The 23,116-nt window shown below is 40.1% G+C and overlaps 1 long non-coding RNA gene across 7 annotated transcripts; it reads right to left on the reverse strand.

Moving 5' to 3' along the window:
- Positions 1-3,081: 3,081 nt before the first annotated feature.
- On the reverse strand, positions 3,082-17,599 carry LOC105093749 (uncharacterized). Of its 7 annotated transcripts, XR_010380716.1 has the most exons (9): positions 17,309-17,599; positions 16,756-16,863; positions 16,228-16,315; positions 13,220-13,618; positions 12,129-12,216; positions 11,755-11,893; positions 9,475-9,589; positions 6,680-6,828; positions 3,082-5,658 (listed from the first exon to the last, which is right to left on the reverse strand). It is a non-coding gene; the product is annotated as an uncharacterized LOC105093749 (long non-coding RNA). The 7 variants fall into 7 exon arrangements; XR_004136900.2 differs by lacking the exon at positions 16,228-16,315 and having other exon boundaries at positions 3,083-5,658; positions 16,756-16,860; XR_010380718.1 differs by lacking the exon at positions 16,228-16,315 and having other exon boundaries at positions 3,083-5,658; positions 13,220-13,430.
- Positions 17,600-23,116: the final 5,517 nt, after the last annotated feature.

Below are 23,116 nucleotides of genomic sequence, written 5' to 3' on the forward strand. Positions count from 1 at the left end.
GTTGTTACAGTAGCCATTCTAATGAGTGTGAGGTGGTATCTCCTTGTAGTTTTGATTTGTATTTCCCTAATGATTAGTGATGCTGAGCATCTTTTTATTTGCTTATTGGCCATTTGGTGCATCTTCTTTGGAGAAATGTCTATTCAAGTCCTTTGTCCATTTTTTAATTGGGTTTTTTATTGTTAAGAAGAGTTTGCGTCTTATTATAAATGATTTAGGGAATCACTGGAGACTATTAAGCAGGGGAGTAATGTGACCTAATTTGGGGTTTGTTTGTTTGGTTTTTTTTTTGGTCACTTGGGTGGAGAATGTTTTGAAGGCAGAAAGATTATAGATGGAGAGACAGGGAGACCAGTTAGAGGGCTTTTGCACAGAAGATCAAGCAAGAGATGATGATGGTCCCAACAAGAGTAGTAATGTTTGTTACTAATGGGATTAGAGAAATGGAAAGATTCAAAAGCTTAGTTAAGTAATATAAGCAACAGGATTTAGCAGCAAGATAGAAATGGGAAATGAGAAAGTAGGAGTACAAGATGACTCCCAAGTTTTGGACTTGAGCCAGAAACTAGGTGGATGGTGGCACCATTCAGCAAAATAAAGAAAACCAAGGGAGAGCTGCTTTAGAAGTTGGGGAAATGGTGAATTCAATCCTCAACACCATACATTGACAGGGCCTGTAGGATATCCTAATGGAGAGGTCCAGCGGCTTACAAGCTGACATTTAGAAGGAAATGCTGGGTTGGAGATTTCACTCTGGAAGGCTCTGCACGTAACTGAAGCCATGAGGTAGATGGAGTCACCCAAGAAACTCATAGAATAGAGGTTCTTAACCTGGAGATCAAGTGGGCATCTGCATCTGAGGACCTCCTGAAAGTGCAATAAAAATACGCGTGTAGCTGCATATGTACATAATTCTTGCAAGAGTTGGTATCTTTTAACTGATGCTCCAACAGATTCCCTGACTGCCCTCCCCTTTCCCCTTCTCCCTAAAGGGTAAAAGCCACTGATAAGCTGGGGGTGGGGGGAGTCATCTGAGGAACAACAACATTTGAGGGCCAGAGGAAGGGGAGAGCCCGAGAAGAAGCATTCAGAGAGGAGAAAAATGAAAAGAATGTGATTTCAAAGGGAGAGGAAGGGGTGGTCAGTGGTGTCAAATATTACAGGGATTAAGATATGATCTAAAAAGCATCTAGGAACCTTTGCCACAGAGGTCCCTGGTGTCCTTGGGAAGAGTTTCAGCAGAACAGAGGGGGTGGGGGCACCTCCATCACAGCTGCATGGAGGAATTGCAGGGGAATTACAGACAGCAAATTGGGAAACTCTTTCAAGATACACAAGATACACTTTCAAGGAAACAGGACCTCGGAGGCAGGTGTGGGTTGAGGGAAAGGCTCTGTTTTGGATTCTTTGGAACTGATGGCAGCATCAACAGAAGACCAATGGCAGCAGACTGGCTAGCTGCTCATCCAAACCATTCCTTATTCCTGGATGCATAGCTCTTGTACATTTCCCTTCCTCCCTTGGGAATAGAGCCATGGTCATTTGACCAAGCTCTAGCCAAAGGTAGTGGTGAACACATATCTAGTCTCAGCCCATAGAAGTCCCCACACTGGACCCTCCTTGTTCTCCTAACCACTCGCTGAATGAAGAGATTTCCAAGGACCCAAAAAACAGGACAGAGACACAAAGTGAAGGAAGCCTAGGTCCCAAATGATCAAGTGGAAGGCCATCTGACCAGAAATACTCACTCCTTACTCTGTTATGAGTGAGAAACAAGCAATTACTCTGTTGATTTACTAAGAATTTGGGGACCATCTGTTACAGGAGCAGAGCTAGAGTCAACCTCGTACACTGGTAAATAAATCCTTGTACATCCATACAACACTACAGCTGTAAAAACAAACATAAGAGCTCTTTGTGATCAATACGGAATGATCACTAAGATACTTTAAATGAAAAAAAAAAAGCAGGGTACAGGAGAATATGCATAACCTGTTAGTTTTTTTGTGTAAAAAGATAGGTGGGAGAAATAATGTAAACATAATTCCTTGACCACACACACAACAGTGGAAGAACACAAGAGACCAATGATATTGTTTACTTTCATACAAAGGAGCTGGGTGACCAGGGGAGTGGGAGGGAGACCTTTCAATTTACACCTATTGCATTCCGAACCAGTGAATGTGTGTCCTAATTTAGAACTTTGAATTAGAAAATTGAAAGGAGTATGACAGGGACATGGGCATGTTTAAATATTAGTGGAAGGAGCCAGTACAAACAAAAATCCCAGAAGTTCGGAAAGGTAGAGGATGGAGGAAAGCCCTCAAGGATGGAGACCAGAGAACAGTGGGAGGATCGCGGGATTGGCCATGGACAGGAAGAAGTTACCTTAGGACGGGAAGGGAGGAGGCTGCAGATCCAGGCAAGTATGTAAACATGAACAGGAGGGGAGGGGTTCTTCTCAAATGGCTTTTATTGAGGAGGTGAAGTTACCACATGAGAACGAGAGAAGAGTGGCAGGTTTGATTTGACTTGTGGGGAGAATGGGGACATGGACAAGGGATATGGAAGACTTTCAGGGAGCACTGGTGGCTCAGCTAAGACTGGAGCCATGAATTTAGACCCCATTCCAAAGGCCCCGACTCCCTCTTTGCTCTGCTGTGGCTGTTCAGCTGAATTTCTTCTCATTAGTGGTCCCAGCACCTCCGCTGGAAGGCTGTGCATAGGGTCTTCAGATGCCCTCTACCTCTCCCTTCCCAGACAACAGGGTATTTCTCTGGCCTTCTCAGAGCCTGGCAGAATGGAAGAGGAGCCCCACCCCTGGATATCAACCTTATGGTTCACGTGATGCTAAGAGAACTCACTCTGGCGGGCAAAGGCCACTGGTGCACACCTGACAGAATCAAGTAAACTCAACCTTGAACTTGAAAGGCTGACAGATGTTTAGAGGGGAGTGAGGGGGAAGGGAGCAGAACACACAATGTACTCAACCATATAAAATAATGCACAGAAAGTTAACAGAAAGAAAGCATACCTAAATATTTATAGGAGTTACCGTGGGTTGTGGAGATTATAGGTTTTTCCTTTTATTTCTTTAGTTTCCAAATGTTCTACAATAAGTATACATCAGTTCTGTAATTTGACAAAGTTTCTGATAGCTTCTGTATGAGTGAGCAATCCTGTCCCAATTTCACGATGGAAAAACACCTTTTGGGTCGCAGACCTCTTTAAGACTCGGATGGCAGCTATGGGCCTTCTCCCCGGGAAAATGGTCATAACCTCTTAGATGCACTGACACCCCGTTCTTCATCCCCTTGAGGTGGCCCAAATGCCAAAGGAATGCCCATCTCTATCTGTAAGAGGCAGGATGGCTCCTGGGTCAGCCACAACTGATTGTGAGCTGACCAACGATGTTGAAATTTCAAAAGAAATGTGTTTAAATGCAAAATGGAAGCACCAACAAAGAAGCCCAGAGGCCACTATTGGCTGTGCCATCCCAGCTCCGTCCAAGGAAGGGGCTACTCTGGCCCAAGCTCCACAATCACTGTAGCACATCTGTCATCCCTGGGGATAGGGTTGCAAAAAGGCATCTAAACAGTCCATTCACGCAGCTGACTCCCTGGTTCACATCCCCGGCTCCCAAGTGCCTTTAGGGAAAATGTGGCTGCTTTTAGGACAGAGGTTTATAGACTTGAATAATCTAAGGGCCAGAAAGGTAAACTACAGGAAAAATAAACTGCCAGGAAACTATCAAACTTTATTTCATATGTTATAAGGCACAAACATATGATGCCAGAGATTGCACTTTAACTTTGATGTTGAAAAAACATAATTTGGAAATAGAAATAATTATTCAAAGTATTACTCCTCAGATTTGAAATTCAAAATCTGACATTCCTTTTTTATGCCCCAAGATGTCAATCAATGTCAGGTTGTAGATTTTTTTTTCTTAAGGTTGTGGATTTTGTGTTGCAACATCCTTTAACTGGGAGCAGTATTTAGTTTTATTCAGCTTCATAGCAGAAAATAGCTGCACACAAACATAAAGTACTTCCAAACATGGACAAAATCTTTGCACAATGGTTTTTATACTTAGGGTTACCATTCCCAAAGTATGTGTAGAATCCTGGGACCCCAACATCATCATATTTCACTTTCAGTATAGTGTTGCACTGCAATTCGGTAACTTCCATTTGTAGCTCTTCATTCACATTATTAATATTAATGGAGAAGGGGAACTAAACAATATTAGTTCATTCTCATAAAGTCTGAAATCAGAGAACCTTTTCTGGAATTCAGTCTTCAACTCTTTAATTTGGGGAATGTAGGTCAGTCCATCCTTTTCATTTTCAGAAACTAATTTCAGCGTAGAAAAGTGGGCCAGACTGTTCCTTGCCAAATGAGTCTCCCAAAGACACAATTTCGCTAGGAATGAGTGAAGTGAATCATACATTTGTGTCACCATTTGTGAACATCCTTGCAGAGAAATATCCAACGTGTTTAGATACGTCATAATGTCAACCAAAAAGGCTGTCTCTGACCCAGTCTTTGCTCATAAGCTGAGGCACAGCTTTTCCTTTAGAAGTCATGAAAAAGTCAATTTCTTCCAATAGTTCAAAAAAGTGCCTGAGGATCTCACCATGATTTAGTCACTTAAGTTCCATGGAGCAGAACATGCTTCCATATTGTGCATCTGACTCATTAAACAAAGCACTGAACTTTCTGTGGTCCGAGCCATGGCAACGTATCCAGGTTATGGTATAAATTACTATGTCCATGACGTGGTCCATTTTAAATTTTTTAGCCTAAAGTGACTCCTGGAGAATGAGGCCACGCACAGACTTAGGTGCTGTGTCTTGGCAAAGCCCCGGCACTTTCAATTTCAGTACTGTAACTAGTTCTTTAACACCAACCATTGCAGAATTACCATCTGTGCTAATATTGATTTTGACCAGTCCATGTTAAATTTTTTAAGACTTTTCTCAACAAATAGAAACTATTCATTTCCTGATGTTGTGCCTGTCATGGGGACCACACCCAAAAGTTCTTCGGTCACATCAAAAGTTTCATTGACACCATGAATAAAGACAGCTATGTGGGGGGTGTCCTTTCCATCAGTGCTTTCCTGAGCTGCAATGGAGAAAGCCACAAATGATCTGGCTTTTTCTTGCAACTTGTCCTGCAAGTCCTCAGTCATGTTGTCAACGTGCTGCGCAACAATATCACCAATGAGTCTGATGTTGGCAAATGCTTGTCTCTGTTCAGGACACATGATTTCCGCCGCACTCAGTAGACAGTCCTTTATAAACTCGCCATCTGTAGGGGGTTTTGATGCCCGGACAATTTTCTCACTTAACACTTAACTACATTTCATAGCAGCATCACTTATTTTACTCACATTCAAAAGAAAATCATGTTGAAATTTCAGTCTTTTTTTCAGTTCATTGAGTTTTCTATCCCGCATCTTTTCCGTAAACCCGTCATGGTTCTTACTATGGCTGGTTTCATGATGCTGTCTTAGGCTACATTCTCTTGACGCAGACAGACTTTGTTTGCATATTAAACATGTAGGAACATTCTTTACCTCCACAAAGAAATAAGTTTTCTCCCATGTTTCTTGAAATGTATGGCTTTCTTGTTCTAACTTTCATTTTCCCACTTTAAAAGACAAGTACAAAAGACATATTAAAATGTCATCTTTATCAATAAGAAAAAAGTACCACTTTGGAAGAAAAAAGTATTAACTATTTTTTCAAAGTGTCAGAGTATGGTCACTCCTTCAGAGTTGGGGAGAACGTCAAGAACAGTGGGGGTTGTAGCCAACAGCTAAGAGGGAGCAGATGCCTGTGGACACGTAGAGTGTGGCCCCAGGGCCACCAGATTCTCTGATGTAGCAAAAGAAGCTAGAAATCCAGATTTTTATGTGAAATTTCTTGATTTTTAAAAATATTCATGGTTACATTACTATATATAAAACAGATAAACAACAAGGACCTACAATATAGCACAGGAAACTATATACAATTTCTTATAAAAAGCTATAATGGAAAAGAATCTGAAAAAATATACTTATGCATGTATATATGTAACTGAATCACTTTGCTGTATACTTGAAACTAACATTGTAAATCAACTACACTTCAATAAAAAATAAAATAAATTAGAACAAGCAAAAAAATTTAAGTTTTATAAAAGGAAAAAAGATATTTAAATAAAAATATTCATGGTAAATTCTATTGTTTTTTTCTCTAAACACTGTGTAGGCACCATGTCTACCAATCAGATTAAGCAGATTAGGGACACTGGTTTGGAATCTCTGGTTTAAACTTGATAAAAACTCTATTTGAAGAGAATTAAATGTTGAAGAGAATTAAATATCTAATTCTGAAACCACAGGTTCAAGAGCTTGTTCAAACAGAATCCTAGAAGATACCCCAAAAAGGGGAACTGAACTGATGTATCTCAAAGTGCCACGCCTTTTGCAGACATCAAAGTCACAGTTAACTAGGACAAAACCCATTAGCTTGATAGAATTATGAGGATGACTTATGCATTCTGATATAGGGAGAAATTATATTTAAAAGTGTCAAGTTCCCTTAACCTCCTGCCAGTCCCTCCCTGGGGGCCCTGCTGACAAACAACCCTGGCAAGTCTCCATCTACAGTTTTAACACCCTTACTTCTCCAGGTGCTGTTTTTTCCATCTCTCTCTTCTTGGTTTTGGCTTTTCTTTCCAACATGGTCCAGAACTATGGCACCGATCTCAGTTCATTGTTTCTGTAAGGCTCTCTCTGCATCGGCCTGTGACTTGAAGTCAATATAGGCGATCCTGCAATTGTGGGGTTGGGATAGGAGAGAGAAGAAAGAACGGTCAACATTTAGCACTTTTAATTATTTGTCTTTTGAATCAGGTATGAACATACAAGACTCAGAATGCAAAAGATAGAAAAGATACAGCAAAGTCTTCCTTCTGCCCAGTTTCTATCCTTAGAGCGAACATGCTGTACATATAAAAGCAAATGTATACACATATACACGTCTTTTTTTATTTAAAGCTCTACTGAGATATAATATACATGTCATAAAATTCACCAATTTAAAGTGTACAATGGTGTGTTTACAGAATTCTAGAACCATTGCCACCATCTGATTTTAGAACATCTTCAGCATCCCACAAATTACCCATCAGTAGTCACCCCTCATTCCCCTCAACTCACTGCCGTCCCCCAGCTGCTGGCAATCACTACGTTACTTTCTGTCTCTACAGATCTGTCTATTCTAGACATCTTATATAAATGGGATTATACAAATATGCCATCTTTTGTGTCTGGCTTCTTTCATTCAGCCCAATATTTTGGAGACTCATCCACGTTGTCGCATGTATCAGTACTTCAATTCCAGCAGAATTGCTGGATCATATGGCAACTCTATGTTTAACATTTTGAGAAACTGCCAAACTGTTTTCCAAAGCAACTACACTGTTTTACATTCCCCACCAGCAATGAATGAGGGTTCTGATTTCTCCACTTCCTTGCCAACATTGTCACTGTCTGTCTTTTTTATCATGGCCACTCTAATGAATATGCAATGGTATCACATCACGGTTTTGATTTGCATTTCCTTAACAACTAATGCTGAGCATCTTTCCTCATGTCCACTAGCCGTCTGTATACCTTCTTTGAAGAAACGTCCATTCAAGTCCTTTGCCCATTTTTAAATTGGGTTGCCTTTTTATTATTGAGCTGTACAAGTCCTTTATGTATCCTGAACATAAGTCCCTTATCAGATATATGATTTGCAATATCTTCTCCCAGGATGCAGAGTTTCTTATGACTTTTTGGATAGTGTCTTTTGAAGTACAAATGTTTTTAATTTTGATAAAGCCCAATTTCTCAATCTTCTTTTTTACGGCTTGTGTAATACCCTCATCCAAGATCACAAAGATTTACTTCTGTCTTTTCATCGTAGTGCTTACATTTAGGTCTTTCATCTATTTTAGTTAATTTTTCTGTATAGTTTGCAAGCCCAGCAGAGTGTTCACAGTACTTGTCACAGCAAACACCACTAACAATTTGGGATTTATCCTCTCAGACTTGTTTTCTAAATCTGCAGGAGTCTTTTCTAGAGATTATGTTCATCAGAATACATGGCAGAATGATGAAAAAGAATATGAAAATGAATATATGTATATTCATGTATGACTGAAGAATTGTGCTGTACACCAGAAATTGAAACAACATTGTAAACTGACTATACTTCAATAAAAAATAAAATAAAAATAGAGAAACCTAAAAAAAAAAAAAGAATATACAGTAGAGGTTATTTTAGAGTTAACTGACACCAACAAATTTAGCTCAAGTGTATCTGTAATCCTGATTTCCAATTTTCGTCTCATTGAGAATCCCTTCAAAATGCATTCTAGGCCATCCTTTCTAATTTCACCGTATTCACCCTCTTATGCTACCAAAGCCTAGATACACAGTGATAGTGTTTCATTAATTGCTTACAACATCATTCTAACAGACCAATTCAATGTTCTCTTTTAGTACCTGCACAGGTAAATCACCAAGTGTGTGATTTTATTGGAGTTAGCCCTGGAGTGACTGGAATAAAGTGGAATGAAGAGAACCTATGACTATACATGCACCCCAATGTTCATAGCAGCACTATTTACAATAGCCAAGACATGGAAACAACCTAAATGTCCATCAACAGATGAAAGGATAAAGAAAATGTGGTATATTTATACAATGGAATACTACTCAGCCATAAAAATAGTAAAATAATGCCATTTGCAGCAACATGGATGGACCTCGAGAATGTCATTCTAAGTGAAGTAAGCCAGAAACAGAAAGAAAAACACCATATGATATCACTTATATGTGGAATCTAAAAAAAAAAAACTAATTTACAAAAAGAAACAGACTCACAGACATAGAAAACAAACTTATGGTTAGCAGGGGGAAAAAAGGGTGGGAAGGGATAAATTGGGAGTTTGAGATTTGCAGATACTAACTAATACATATAAAGTAGATAAACAACAATTTTATGCTGTATAGCACAGGGAAATAAATTCAATATCTTGTAGTAACTTATGGTGAAAAAGAATATGAAAATGAATATATGTACGTTCCTGTATGACTGAAACATTGTGAGGTATACCAGAAATTGACACACTGTAAATTGACTATACTTCAATAAAAATAAATTAAACAAAACAAAAACCTGTAACTAGATTCTTCCAGTCTTCAATCTTATACTTGATAGAGTAAGTCTTCATTTGTCTGTGACACTACTACAATTTTCTAGAAGCCTTTGGCTATCCATTTATGATGCTTTTTATGTCTGCCGGTAGAAAGGCTGGATGACTACTCTTCTCTAAAATCAGGTATGAGTGATTTGGGAGAATATAATGAAATTCTGTTACATTAGAATCCAGTAGACATATATTTTCAGTACAAGGTACAAAACATACCTTTCACTCATCCCATCCTTGCTCACCAGTCTGATTTGAAAAGTATCCTCAAACACTTCTATTAATTCATGCTGAGTGACTCTGTTCTTGATCAAAGGCGTTCTGGCATTTCCATCTGTATATACACAAAAGAGTATTTTTAGTCTGAGTTTAGATCTCATAAGCATCAAAAGTGCTCTAACAGAGACAAAAATACTTCTCAAATAGTTGAAGAGTGGAAACAGTACATATTCCTTCACTGAACAAATATTTGAACACAGAGTCTGGGTGAGGGCCTGTGCTATGTGCTGGTGGTGAAAATACAGACTTGGCCTCCACTCCTGGGAACGTAGTCTTGTTGGGGAAAAGGCTAGTAAACAGTCACATAATTACAAACTGTGGTAAGTGCCAGGAAGGAAGAGTAAATAAAAAGGGAAATGAAAACATGGAGGAGAGAAGACTTAACTGTTTGAGGGGTCAGGGAAAATGCTTCTGATCTAAGGAAGTGACCTTTAAGCTGAGACTCTCTGGAGGGGCTGTTAGTGGCCAGGGAATGAGTCATGAACATGACGACAGGGCAGGTGAGCAATGCAGCCTCAAGGTGAGAAAGTCTGTGCTGTGGAGGCCGGTGACTTGCCAGAAACTGAGGAGTACTTGCCCTGGATGAGAAAGAATGTGATATCCCCGTCTGATGCAGAATCTTCTAGATGCACAGGTATCTATGAACAAGGTACCTCGTTTGCATACCTTTCTTTGTTTCCTTTCCCTTTGGTTTCTTCAATTTAATTTTATACCCAAGGACCTCCAACTCACTAAGTTCCAGGGCTTTTTCCTGGTCATCAACAGATTTAAAATTCACAAAACCAAATCTCTTAACAGAGATGTAGCCGAAAAGGAAAAAAAAAAAAACAGGTAAAATCAAGAGGCACATGCCTTCTGGTTGGCTAAGTGCACTGGATAAGAGAGTGAAAATTAGCATTGAGTCAAACACAGCTGCCAAATTTACAATTTAAAACCAAGGCTCCACCAACTAGCAACAGCAGTGCCATGAAGTAACCAGAGAGCAGGGGTTCTCACCCAGGGTGAGTCTGACAATGTCTGGAGACATTTTTGGCTGTCACATCTAGTGAGGGGGCACTTCCAGTGTCAATGGGAAGGTCCCCAGGGATGTGCTAAACAGCCTACAAGGAAATGGACAGCCCCCCATAACAAGGAATTATCTGGCCCCAAATGTCAATAGTGCCAAAATTGAGAAGCCCTCCTCCAGGGCAAGGACGGAGAGTCAGTGCAAACTTACCCGTTGCAATCTTTATTAGTTTTCTGTTTAAAAACTGACCAAATTTAACCAAAAGCTACAGAAAATGAAGCTTGAAATGACAAGCTTTTGAATTTCTGTTTTAAGAAACAGCCATTGCATTTGGGAACTGGAACAAAAATATCAATCCTAATACAGAATATGTTAGCAAACTCAAGGGCTATTACAGTCAGAATATTTTTCTAATGCAAAAGGAATCTTTATTTACTGCAAATGCGACAATATTTCAAAATATAGTTCACAAAAACCGTAAAAAGAGCAATAAGACAAAAGTCTTGGCAGAAGTTCTGGAGTCAGAGCGCTGGGTTCAAATCCTGCCCCCGCCACTTTCTAACTGTGGGATATTGGGCATGTCACTTAACTTCTCTGTGCCTCAATTCCCTCCTTTGTAAAATGAGAATAATGACAAAAATTACTACTGAGGATTGTCTTATGGTTTCAAGAAGTTAAATAAACAAGGAACTAAGAAAATGCCTGGAACAGTTGAGCGCTCAGTGAATGTTTACTATTATCTTCTCAACTCTATCTAAGAAATTCTGAGTACCATAAAATAAACATGCCCATGCCCAAGGCATGTGCTTCTGATGAGAAAGAAGTAAGAAAGGATGAAATTCAACTCAGCAAAAAACCGGAACTGATACAGAACCTATATTTGCCACTGAAGCTAGGGGTTTGATGATTAAATTTGTGATTAGTTTAAAATAATTCTAAGGCAAATGGCATTGTTCACAGCTGAAAAATCACGAAAATGTGTCTCTGGAATGACTTGGAAGATCTTCAGATTACTTTAGTATTCTGGTTGGAAAAATGGGATAGCAAAAATTAATATAATGGATTTACTAAATAAGCCACTGAAGGGTTTTAAATGCTCTGAACTGCAAGAGACCAAGGTAATGTCCTACTGAGGGATGAGGAGCAAGTCACAAGACGGTCTGACCTGAATAATCACTGTTGGGCTGATAAACTCTTAACAACAATCTATTTACCTGGACAAGCCGACTCTGACACCGTCAACTGCGACATCATTTTTAGCAAAAAATTCACTAAGATCAGTTTTTAGTTCAGCAACGGTTTTGTTGAAATTCAGGTTTCCAACAAATAGTCTGAAAGTTACAGGTGGTTCAGCTGCCATACAAAAAGGGAAAAAAAAAAAAAAAGAAAGAAAGAAAAAAAGAAAAGAACTCAAATAAACAGTTCAGAATGATGTCAAAAGAAATTTCCATTAAAGACTGGCATATTTTAACACCAGGCTGCAATTAAAACTCCTTTGTTCATCATTTGGGCTAACAGAGATTTGAGTTTTGCCAATATGAAATTCTCCACGTGTCTCTTGTGCTTTAAAACACAGCAAAGAGGTTACCTTCTAATTTCTGTATTTTGGCTTCAGGGAAAGCCTTCTTTTGGCCATTTCCTTCTTCTGTTTATCAGGTGGTTTTTTTGCATAGACTCTGTGGGTGAAAGCCAGAATGTTGCACTCTTAATGATCTGTCTGTGCCACTAATGAGTAAAGTGGAAGCTTTTACAAAGTCCACGAACACTGTACATACGTGGTGCCTGTTCTCCACCAGACGCCTGGGTTAGGTCTGTCAGAACACTTTTAAAAGCATTTATAAATTAATTAGAAAGTCCAAGTTCATAAAAGAAACCCACAGCCCTGGCCAAGGGTTTCCCTTATCTCTCTTATTCCCTGATAGCGGCCAGCACTTCCCAGAGCTGGTTCAGGTCGTTCTGACCTCCCTCTTCCTCCTCTTCCTGGCAGCCTTTGTCACCACCCTCCCGATCCTGCTCATCTTCCTTCACCCCCACAGGAAAGGCTTTTCTCACATGACTTCTTTTTCAGAATCTAAATGAAAACCCTCCTAATCAATCACTGCCTCACAGACTTGTTAAGAATGTAAATGACAAACTGTTCTTTCAGAGAAACTGCTCATACATCTGACTATATACACAAATCTAAGGGGAAAAAATTCACTGTCATTTTAAACTTTTATTTTGAAATAATTTAAAATGTTTTGCCATTGTATTTTTTAAAAAATGCCAAGAATTACTGCTTTGGAAGCAATACCATTTAAAATGTTACACAGACTCTGTCAAGACAAAAACAAAATCACTGAGAGTAAGTTAGGGGGATGATTCACCTGCTTGGCTCATAAGCACAAAGAGAGAAACAATCAAGGTATAAAGGTCAAAGAGAAAACCTTGATTCTGGTCATTCTCTGATTCTGGACAGCAGAAGTCAAATGTTCACTGAGACTCCTCAAGCCAAGCCTGGAGAATCGGCTGGGGACCACCGAGGCAACAGTTCTGAGGGCTGGGATTTTCACAGAACCTGTCCCAGAGCCATGTGGGATGGCATGCAGGGCTGAACTTTGCCACCTTATAGCCAGCACCAGGGACGTCCCCAGAAGGGGTCTCTACCTTCCTGGCCCTGATCCAACCCACTGTTCTTACCTTCATTCTCGTCAGAGTCCTCACGTCTCTCCTCATGGCCCCCCTCGAGCTTGGCACTCCTCCTATCTCTTGGCAGCTTGGCCCCTGTGGCTCCCTCCCTGCGTGGTGGTATTAATTTCTCAGCAAACATGGGAGCCAGATGCTTTTTTCCCCCGACTTTATTTCCTGGAGCAGTGGTAACCTTCCTATGGTTCTTCTGAGGGATGACAACCTGGAGGAGGGAGAGCAGCAGTGAAGAGGTCTCCCCTTTGGCCAGGAGGTGACGATCACACTGCACAGTCAGCAAGTGCAAGATCTGCTCGGGCATATGTGTCAACATCCGTGCTGATCTCCTCCAGGACGAATTTTTCAACGTGCAGGAAATGAGCTCCCAGCACCAGAATAACCTGGCATGCTTGTCTAAGGAAAAGAAAAGAAGAGAAGAAAATTCTTGTACTTCACTAAGAGCTATCAAATCAGAATCTCCAGAGGGAAGGATCTAGGTTTCTAAAAATATGCAAGCACTGCCCAAGGAAAGTACGCCAAGGCAACTACTATGTAGGAGGCTCCACGTGCCTGTGGAGTCCCAGCTCTCTGCATACAAGTGAAACACCAAAGAAGGCCCCACATAGCCACGTGGAATATACACAGGAATGAGAGCCAGGCCCCAAAGACTGGACTTCATGCTTCCTGTCTACCCTGTCAATTCCCATCCCGGGGCTACTGATAACGGGGCACAGTATTACAAAACTAAATGACTAAAGATGAAAAGTTTAGCAGAACACCAAATGAAGTCTCACCATATACAAAAGGAGAAAATGAAGAACTATGGGCGGTGGATGACCATGTGAAACCACAGTGAGAAGGCAGACATCTACAAGCCAATGAGAGAGGCCTCAGAAGTAACCAAATTGTCAACAACTTGATCTTTGATTTCTGGAATTGTGAAAAAGTAAACTTCTGTTGTTCCAGTCTGAGATATTTTATTACGGCAGCCCCAGCAAAAACACAACTGGTATGTATATCTCAACCCACATCACAGGAAGAGATGAGTAACTATAATATGATGTGATTAGCATTACTGGTAATGAACAAAATTGACAGGGAAACAGATGAGGGACCGGTTCATCTGACCTGGGAATGATGTGGGATCAGGGAAGATATGTGAAAAAGACTAAGATTTGTAAATATTTTTGGGGTGGGAGGTAATTATGTTTATCTATTTATTTATTACTTCTAGTGGAGGTACTGGGGATTGAACCCAGGACCTTCTGCATGCTAGGCATGCACTCTACCACTGAGCTATACTCTGCCCTGACTTGGGTTTAAATTGAATAATTTTGATGGGCCAACAGTAGGGTATGGTTAGCCTAAAAGTTAATCTGTGATAGTATCATTATTTGCTGCACCAATTAGAGTAAACTGTTACAGACATCACATTTTAAAGAGGAATAACTAAAGGTTGCCAGTGGGAACAGTCTAGAACCATATCACATGCATCTCAGTTTAAGGAAAACATAACATGTGACTGCTTCTACTTTCCTCTGAGCTAGCAGTCTGGGTTCCAAAACAAATGCTGCATTCACCAAGACTTTTTTGGCTCTGACGGCTATGGAGTGTTAATGTACTGTATTGTAGACATCACAGTACAGTAGGTGCTCTCTAAACTGTGTCTACTATGTCCACTTAACTATGCCACACTGAACTATGTGGCTAGAGTAAATGACTGCCTCAATTCCAGGATTTACTAACTTGATGCCTATGAAACGCAAAGCATGTGTGGCTAATGGGCTACTATGTGGAACTCCCAGCACATCTGGGCATTTCTGCTCCCATGAGCTGAAATGTACCCTTAATAAGCCTCAGTTGTGTTTGTTTGCAAACCTGTATATGACCACTGTAGGTGCAGTTTCAATTACATAATAAATGTCACGGTAACCGATCAAATTAATGCAGAAAGTTATTGAATCTATGAAAACAAAGTTGAACACTTTGGACATACTTGATAAAGCTTAAAAACTGCAGTCAAATCAGGTGTGGGTAAGCAACCATAAAAGAATGGGGAAAATTGTAAAAATGTGGAAGTCTGCATTCAAATTGCTTTGCTAGGTTTTTAAAGTTTTGCTTTGCTTTAAAGAAGCAAATTTTAAAATGCAGAAGATGCACTATGGGTGTACTTTATACAGAGAAGGTAAGTTACTGCAACAGTGAATGCAGACAAGGCTTTCATCCCACACCAAAAGATTGGCAACTGAATACATATTTAATATGTTTCAAGTTAAAATCAAAAAGTATGCATGAATAATTGACTTTTTTGAAGTATTATTGTACAATATTGTTAGTTTCAGTGTACAACACAGTGATTCTATATTTTTACAGATGACACACCATACAAAGCTATTACAATATTATTGACTACATTCCCTGTGCTGTACATTACATCCCTGCAACTTACTTATTTTATAACTGGTAGTTTGTACCTCTTAATCCTCTTCATCTATTTCACCCATACCCCTACCCTCCTAGATAATTTATTTAAAAAATTTTTTTATTTGTTTTATTTTTGGGGGGGTGTAGGAAAGGTAATTAGGTTTATTTATTTTTTAACGGAGGTATTGGGGATTAAACCCAAGACCTTGTGCATGCTAAGCACAGTGCTCTATCCCTTGATTGATTAAAACTACTAGACTGAATAGTGTTAGTTTCTACCATGCAACTAGCTGCTCAAAGCAGACAATAAATATCCACCATCTGCCTCTCCAAAAGAGTTGCTTGGGCGAAGACTGAGGAGTGAACCAAGAAAGAGCAAGGGTTTTGGATTCGGCAGAATCCTAATTCTGTCATTAGTTAAGAAACCATGAGCAAGTTAGTCAATGACTAAATCTGTTTTCCTGTCTGTAAAATGGAGCTAAGGATGTCTACTAAATATGATCACTGGGAGGATGAAATGAGATAATGCATAAAGTCCAGCACAGTGGCTGCACACATGAAGCATTCAGTATTCAGTAGCTGTGTACCCATTCACTCACCTCAGTTCTTTTAGGACACAACTTAAGCCCATCTATATTCAAATACTAATGCAGAGGCTCCACGTCAAAAGCAGAACATACTAGGGATCTAAATATTCGTGAAAAGAATAAATATATAAACATATGTTTGGTTGGCACACATTTAATGAAGCACTTTTAAGTCATGAGATTTTCTTTCAAACCAGTATTTCCAGGCAATCAATATCACCGTTGAAACAAAAAACACTTCTACATTCCCAAAATAAACCATACTTACAATGTCTTATTCTTTTTACAGAACACTGATATTCAACTTGCTAATATTTTGTTTGGAACTTTTGCATCTCATGAGAGTGGTCTGTAATTTTCTTTTCTAAAAATGGCTTTGTCAGTTTCTGGTACCAAGTTTAGGGTGGGCTTGCGAAACTAGTTGGAAAGAGTTCACAATACCACTTGTTAGATTGTACAGTGCAGTTTAACAGCTTTACTCTGGATTTTGACTGTTGACATTAATAAGCTATTAATGCTCCATGCTGTACATACAATTACCTTATCTCTACTGCCATTGTCCTTATCTTCAGACATCTCATCTTCCCCATCTTCTATCTCCTTTGGGGAAAGGTTCTTTTTCTTCAGTTTCCTTGATTTTTTTCTCTGCTTAAAATGGACAAGATCATTAGGCACATGACAGGGCCTTCAACAGTCCATGCTATCCATGTTTTTGCCTCCAATATTTGCAGTTGTTTCCATTTGCAATAAATCCGTGTTAGGCCTCATTCTAAAGCTATTTTCATTTGATATCTTTTACTCACACCAGCTAATATAAATATACATGGCAAAAGATAATTTTTGGTATATGTTTGTAGGCTAGGTCTCTCGTGTCTTTTGCCACGATATAGAAATGGAACCTCCTCAAGGTAAAAGTAGGCAAGCCCCAGGAATTCCTCCCTCCCTTTTCCCTTCATTCTGCTCCTTTCACCACGCGTTTTCAAATAACTGTGATGGTTTTAAAAAAAAAAATCAGTAATTCCACCACCGACTGCTCAAATGGAAGCACACAGAGCCAAACAGCACACCACACCGGAACAAAATCAGTACCTACAATTCAAGTGTCTTTACGTCTCCAGACTGAAAACTCTGTTGAATGGAGCAGCTTCCATCTCTGCCCCCACCAAAATTTACAACACAAATAAGGAGTCTCAAGCCAGAACCGTTAACCATCACTTCCCAAATTAACCTGCACAGTGTCTTCCCTGACTAGTTCTCCTTTTAATAGTACCGCGGGTGTAGGTAGGGCCCCGCCCACCGCGCGGCCGCAGTCCCGGACGCCAAGCCCCAGCGGAACAGAACTAGGCCCGCAGGCGCCGACACCTCCCAGCGGCCGCTCTACACTCCAGAACCTAGCCAAACACAGCCCGGAAGGGGGCCGCACTCGCGTGATTCCGCCTCGCCCAATCAGAGCCCGTGATGCCTTTGGGCCAATCCCGAACCGCGACCCCAGAGAGGGGGCGGGGACTCGAGCTGGGACAGCACGTGCTGCGCCTGCGCGCGGGGAGGACATTTTAGTGCGGGCGGGAGCCGGTAGTGTCCATGGTCCGGATTCTCGGAGGTCGTTCGGCATTAGCCCCAAGTTGCCGGGGGACAAGGCGCAGGTTTCGCTAAGTTCGGGGACCTGGCGGGAGGTCACACAGCTAACCTACGGGTGGAGCTGTAAAACGTAAATAGCAGTCATAAAAACAGTCTTTCGTTGTGGGCTTGTGAGCCAGGGTCGGTTCCAGGCGCTTACATCCGTTAACCTGGTTAGGCAGCCACGCACTCACTGGAGTGTGTGTTAGACCTGCTGCGATTTTCAGCCTAGAAGGAGGCACAGGCCTTAACAGCCAAGCGCAGCGGGGGCCAGAGCCTGGCAGTTGGCCTTCTGACCCCAGGCATCGCCGCTTCACTGCCCACTGGCTCCTGAAACTGCCATCAAAGTAGTGACGGTAGTAATGGTCATAGGTAAAATACACTGATAGATGTTTTGCGCAAGGCATTGTACTGGTTACTTTTTATACGTTTTATTGTGGACTTTTAGAAACAAACTTGTGACTTAGATGTTATTACTAGTTTCATTTTACATTTAAGGAAATTGAGGCTCACAGAAGTTAAGGAACTCATCCGAGGCCATTAATTTGCATCCTCAGTTACTTAATATAGTCTCCTAGTTTCTTTGATTTAAACCATCATTAACGTGCTATCTTATGATCATTAGCACAGTTAGGCCCAATAGCAGGATGAAAATTCTAGTAATTATACCCATATTGGGATTTGGAAAAGGGCTTTGGGGGGGGGCGTGTGGGGGAAGGGTGGCCCTGAGTAAGTTCCAAGTTGGGAAAGAAGAGGAAGATCGATCTTCCTACATAGTTCAGAGATTTTAGCCCCTCACTGAATGTAGTAAAAGAATATTGACCAATAGCATTTACATTTGGAATGCAAGATGCTTCAAGGTAAAGAAATAATGTCAATTAAACTAACAAGCTAAAGGAAGAAAAACACTATATCATTTTAGATAAAGCTTATCTGTGAAAATGTAAAAAAAAATTTTGATGGCAAAAATTAAGAAGCATTCTTATTAAAATCAGTAATAAGAATTTAGAATATAAATGTCATTCTTAAGACGCCAAGCAAAAATCTATAAGTGAAATTATGACGGATTTGCCATGATAACAATTTAAAACTTTGGATGCATGAGTCTTTATAAACAATTCTAAAATACAAGAAACAAATTGGGAATAAATATTTATAACGTATAATAAAAATTTTGTATCAGAATATGAAAAAAACTACAGTAAGAAAAAGCAGGCAAAGGATATGAAAAGCAATTTTCAGAAGAAATTTAGGTAGCACATAAAGCTATGAAGAGATGCTCAACTGTACAACTGTTCAGGAAAATGGGGTGTGAGAGAATGGTCCTGTCTCAGGTCTCCCTCGAGTCCCTGGGACACACCCCATCAAGTGAGGGTCCTTGGCTTCACACAGGAAAGAATTCAAGACTGAGCCGTAGGAAAGCGAAAGTAGATTTATTCCAGGTGATACACACTCTATAGAGAGTTTGGGCCACCTCAGAGGGCGAGAGGAAGAGTGATCATGAGGTGAAGGGTTGTTAGTTTTCATGAGCTGGGTGATTTTGTATGCTAACAAGTGGGAGGGTTATTCCAACTATTTTGGGGAAAGGGGCAAGGATTTCCAGTAATTGGACTATTGCTCACTTTTTGGGCTTTTATGGCCAGCCTTGGAACTGTCATGGTGCAACAGGGGAGTGCCAGTTAGCATGCTAATACATTACGGTGAACGTATAATGAAGTTTAAGATCAACTGGAAGTCAAATATTCTGCATCTTTGTTCTGACCAGTATAGTTTATATCCTATCCTCAATTGCTGTGTCATTCTTTTAATGGTAGTGCCCTGCCTTCTTCCCTCCTGTCTCAGAACTGCCAGGGAATTAATTTAAAACAATAATATGATACCACTTTGTATCCATCAGATTAACAGAAATTAAAGCATAGAACAAGTGTTTTGGGTTTGTGGGGAAACTGGTGAAAAGGCAACTTGTTACTATAGAGGAGGAAAAATATCTTTTTCCTCTACTTGTCTAAATTTTTGGCTGAGGACCTGTAACAAAAGGCAGATTAACAAGAGAAAAGCATATAAACTTATTTAAGTTGTATGTGTCACAGAGCCTTCGTAAGGAAATGAAAACCTGAAGAATTGGTGTTTTCATGCTAGATTTTTATTTTGTTCTATTTTTAGCAAGGGATGGAGATAATTAGGTTTGTTTATTTACTTATTTATTTTAGAGGAGGTACTGGGGATTGAACCTTGGACCTCGTGCATGCTAAGCATATAGCTTACCACTTGAGCTATACCCTGCTCTTCATGCTAGGTCTGATGAAGAGTGGAGGGTGTGAAAAAATGTGATAGGACAGAAAGGGTGATGAGGTAAGTGGTTCACTGGGAGAAATGACAAGGTCTGTTTGCCCAGATTCCTCCTGGTGTTCCCCAGTCTTGGAGAAAAGAATGCTCCTTTTCTGTGAGTGGAGGGAGGGTCTTGTAATCTGCTTCAGGGGAAAGTCAGAGAGTCCTTCCTGCACCTGCTTTTTTCCAGTGCATTCAGCTTAAACTATTCACTGAGCCAAGGCGCTGTGTCTTGGGGTAGCATAGCCTGATCCCCCTCATTACAAACACCTGGAGAGAAATTTGGCAATTTCCATTGAGGTAAAAATTTTCATTCCTTACATTTAGGAATTCTACTCTTTTCACCCAGCGATAAGTGATCGCGCTGATGAAGAGACAAATATGTGAATCTTTACTGCAACCTTTACAAAAATTATGGACGTTTCTCAAACACACATTATTAAATAGAGAGAATATATAATGATTCCCTTTTTACCATAATTAATCACTTCAATATTTTTGCCATTCGTTTTTCAACTATTCCCTGTCTCACTTTTTTTTCTTTTTTTTTTTTTTTCTTTCTTTGGTTTTTTGTTTGTTTGCTTCTTTGGCTTGAGTATTTAATGTGATTCCTAGGCATCCTATTATTTCTCCTGTAAACACTTTATTTGTACTGCTACAGGCTCCATACATGTCATTAGAGATGCTCCACCCTTCCCCCTGCCAAAGCTCAGAGGCCACTCAGGCCCTTTCTCCCAGAACTTTGAGTCTTGAGCAGCATTGCCTCCTCGTGGAAGCCTTTGCTCCACTAAGGCAGGTGCCTCTCTTCTGTGCCCCAGAGTTCCAGCTGTCAGAGCACTTGTATGTCCCCCATCCCAGGTTTGGACAGTGCCTGGTACATGGCCAATAGATGGTAGCTGAATGAATGATGTCCACATTGCTTAGAGCTAATGAAGGTACTTGAATATTAGATTAAAATATCCCAGGTCCTCTTGGAGATGTTCCAGAGACTGTGGCAGCAGCTTCCAGGCCCTCCAGTCTAGCCCTAGCCTGTGGCCACCTCTTCTGATCCAGGACACTCTTACCCACTGAATCCCCACTGTCCCTCACCTGGGCCATAGCCTCTTTTCCCACACCCCCCAACTGTCCTACCCTGCCCTGTGCAGAACTTTGAAACAGGATGAGGTTGGAGTGTTGCATTTAAAGAAGCCACACTGGGGGGATTGGGGTGGGGGGTGTATAGCTCAGTGGTAGAGTGCATGCCTAGCATGCACAAGGTCCTGGGTTCAAGCCCCAGTACCTCCATTAAATAAATAGATGAATAAACCTAATTACCTCCTCCCCCCCAAAAAAAGATTAATTTAAAAAATTTAGAAAGAAGGGAAGGAGGGAAGGCAGGCAGGCAGGCAGGCAGAGGCCACACAGGAAAACAGTATGGAAATTCATTAAAAAAATAAAAATACACTTACCATATGATCCAGCAACCCCACTCCTGGGCATATATCTGGAGGGACCTCTAATTCATAAAGATACATGCACCCCAATATTCATAGCAGCACTATTTACAATAGCCAAGATATGGAAGCCACCTAAATGTCCATCTTTATCCAGATGACTGGATAAAGAAGATGTGGTATATATTTACACAATGGAATGTGACTCAGCCATAAAAAAGAATGAAATAATGCCATTTGCAGCAAGATGGATGGAAATAGAGATTATCATACCTAGTGAAGTAAGCCAGAAAGAGAAAGAAAAATTCTGTAAGGTATCACTTATATGTGGAATCTTAAAAAAAAAAAAAAAAAAAAAAAAGAGACACAAATGAACTTATTTATGAAACAGAAAGGGACTCACAGACATAGAAAACAAACTTATGGTTACCAGCAGGAGAAAGAGGTGGGAAGCAATAAACTGGAGTTTGGGATTTGCAGATACTAACTACATAAAATAGATAAGCAACAAGATATTCAATATCTCGTAATAACCTATAATGAAAAAGAATATGGAAAGAAATATATATATATATATAAAACTGAATCACTATGCTATACACCAGAAACTAACACAACATTGTAAACTGACTATACTTCAATTTAAAACTTCAAAATAAATGTCGAAAAAAATTTTTAAAGGAAATTCTTGAAATTTGGTAAATAAATTATCAACATATTTTGTTATGCAGGCTACCTTGGGCCTAAGTATCCTAGGATTCTCTTTCTAGAAAAGTAAAAAACAGGGAAAGAAGACAAAAATAAAGTTAGCAAGAGAAAAACAAGTAAATTGCCACTTCCTGAGGGTGAGATTGTGTTTTCTTCATTGTTAACATATATGCTGTTTAGTTCAATGTCTGAGCACAGTGAGTTTTCATTCAAAATTTAGTCCAAAGAATGAAAGTTCTTTGTGGGCAGAGATATTTGCCTCTTTTTGTCTGTAGTTGCTCTAATTCCCAGAACGGTGCCTGGCGTAGAAGAAGTGCTCAATAAATACTTAATGACATCATTTTAAAAATAAATAAAGAGGCCACACAAAGGGGCATTTACCTTAGAGAGTAACTATCATCCTCAGACTGAACCTTAGAGATTTAGGACACTCTTTGGAAGAATGCAGTGGTCAGTGCTGGCCTCTGAGTCTCTTACTTGTGTGCAGGCAGGGTGCACGTTCTTTCTTAAGAAATGTCCATACCTTTCAGTCCAGTCTGACTTTGGCCTAAGGCTGTTCTGACTTTTGAACCAGGATTTGAACCCTGGTAGCCTGAGTCTAGAGTCCTTGCTGCTTTGTCTGAAGAAGCACACCAAAAGTTTTGTGCTGGAGAGAATTAGACTATTAGAAAAATATAAATATGTTTCTAGGATCAAATTCCTTAAATCTGTCCTCATTGTTCTTGCCTCTTAAAAAAAGAGTTTTAAAAAAAGAGTGAGAGAGAATGAAAATAATTATTAAGTATTACAGACTATAGTTTGGGGTTTTAAAACAA

Source organism: Camelus dromedarius, chromosome 4, assembly GCF_036321535.1.
Source record: "Camelus dromedarius isolate mCamDro1 chromosome 4, mCamDro1.pat, whole genome shotgun sequence".
NCBI lineage: Eukaryota > Metazoa > Chordata > Mammalia > Artiodactyla > Camelidae > Camelus > Camelus dromedarius.